Source organism: Thalassophryne amazonica, chromosome 1, assembly GCF_902500255.1.
Source record: "Thalassophryne amazonica chromosome 1, fThaAma1.1, whole genome shotgun sequence".
Lineage (NCBI taxonomy): Eukaryota > Metazoa > Chordata > Actinopteri > Batrachoidiformes > Batrachoididae > Thalassophryne > Thalassophryne amazonica.
The window spans coordinates 107,217,210-107,219,814 of NC_047103.1; positions in this window are offsets into that span (position 1 = coordinate 107,217,210).

Here is a 2,605-nt window from a genome sequence, read left to right on the forward strand (position 1 = left end):
TGTGTAAGACTACAACTCTGCTTCCTGGTCCCAACCCTGGATAGTCACGGTTTGGAGGATTTAAGAAAACTGGCCAGATTTCTAGAAATGAGAGCTGCTCCATCCAAAGTGGGATGGATGCCGTCTCTCCTAACAAGACCAGGTTTTCCCCAGAAGCTTTGCCAATTATCTATGAAGCCCACCTCATTTTTTTGGACACCACTCAGACAGCTAGCAATTCAAGGAGAACATGCGGCTAAACATGTCACTCCCGGTCCGATTGGGGAGGGGCCCAGAGAAAACTACAGAGTCCGACATTGTTTTTGCAAAGTTACACACCGATTCAATGTTAATTTTAGTGACCTCCAATTGGCGTAACCGGGTGTCATTACTGCCGACGTGAATTACAATCTTACCAAATTTACGCTTAGCCTTAGCCAGCAGTTTCAAATTTCCTTCAAAGTCGCCTGCTCTGGCCCCCGGAAGACAATTGACTATGGTTGCTGGTGTCGCTAACTTCACATTTCTCAAAACAGAGTCGCCAATAACCAGAGTTTGATCCTCGGCGGGTGTGTCGCCGAGTGGGGAAAAATGGTTAGAAATGTGAACGGGTTGGCGGTGTACACGGGGCTTCTGTTTAGAACTACGCTTCCTCCTCACAGTCACCCAGTCGGCCTGCTTTCCCGGCTGCTCGGGATCTGCCAGAGGGAAACAAACGGCGGCTAAGCTACCTTGGTCCGCACCGACTACAAGGGCCTGGCTAGCTGTAGAATTTTCCACGGTGCGGAGCCGAGTCTCCAATTCGCCCAGCCTGGCCTCCAAAGCTACAAATAAGCTACACTTATTACAAGTACCATTACTGCTAAAGGAGGCCGAGGAATAACTAAACATTTCACACCCAGAGCAGAAAAGTGCAGGAGAGACAGGAGAAGCCGCCATGCTAAACCGGCTAAGAGCTAGTAGCTGCGCTAAGCTAGCGGATTCCTAAAAACACACAAAGTGAATAATGTGTAAATAATTTAGAGGTGATTCAGCAGAGGGAGTGCTTTAGTTAAGGCACGTGAAGATTACACTGTGAAACAAATCGTTATCTAGTTAATTAGATCAATCTAACTGCGCAGATTAAACAGCTAACAGATACAGCAAAACACCGCTGTGTGCTCCGGAACAACTGGTGGTTGGCTCTCACTGCGGTATTGTATTGTATGTATTAATGGTGACAAAGGTCAATTTCAGTTTGTACAGGGGTCAAAATCTGTATCACCATTTGAAGGATTGCTTCAGTTATCTACTGCACTACATTGGCTCCATCACTTGGGCGCCTATAATTTTTTTTTTGCTTGGCTCCAGAAAGTTGCCTGCACAAGTCATTTATGTGTACTTTTATTAAAATCTGGGCTGCCACAGTTAAATGGTTAGTCAGGTTTCCTGACAGTTTATGCTGGAACAAGTCATTTACAAAGAAAAGTGGTCATTGTTGAGTGTTTTTAGATAAAATATATAGTGTGCAACAACAGCTGAATAGTCAGAAATATATTTAAATAATAAAGAAAAATTGATGAACACATGCTCTTTTTGATATAGTTTTACTTAGGATAAAACAAAATACATTAGGCAGTGCATTTCAAACAAATGAGTCAAAACAGCAGAAAAAATAAATTATAAGCAACAAGTTTGAAGTATTCCTATAATACAAGGTTAAATTATTCCTATTTTATAGAATGGCTGAGTGGATCCTTGTCATTTCATTGGTGCTTTGTATGTCACATGACATGAATTAATTCATCCCATTTGTGTTGCATTACATTTAGAGTGCCGTTTGTTTCCATTTAGAGTGCAAATTTGTTTCCATACGTTTGGTACCATTGCACTCTGCACACGTGCGCGCACACACACACACACACACACATTCATGCACACACAAACACACACAAAACGTATGCGCGCACATACAAAACAAATCCACTGCGCTGTCTGGAGGCTGTTGGCCGAAAGTTAGAATGAAATGCTGTACTAATTTCTGACGTGTTTTATTTTTCTCGCTGCACTGACGATGTACACAGTCTTTTTTTTTTTTTTGGTCAGTACATGCGTGCACAAGCGCCGACCTGGTTGCGTGAGCGTGCGGGGGACAACGACTTTACTGAGACAACAATTTGATTGAGCTGACTGATGCTGCTAATTCTTGTAACACACACATACACATGGACACACAAAATCCACTCTGCTGTAAGCTGTCTGGATGCATGAAGAACTACTCAGTTGTAAAGCTGATGTGATTTTTGGCTGGACTGAGGAACTACACAAAGTCTTTTTTTTTCTTTTTTTTTTTTTTTAATCGAAGTCCGAAGTCAGTGCACAGCATCACTAGACTATACATCACACTTTGGACTTTAGCAGCAGTGGAACACTAAAATGTAAGTCCTTTTTCTGTTGTTTATGTTGTGTGTTTGGGGGTTTGGCTGGACATTTTGGTGCTTCTTTTCTTTTCTTTGCTCTCCAGGTGGTATGCAAACTGTTTTTTCTGTGGAGAAGGTGCTGGCGGAAGAGTCCTTCACCCTCATCAGAACTATTGGCTGCACCTGTGGAGGATGTTCACGTGCAGGCCTAACGACTTGCAGCACCT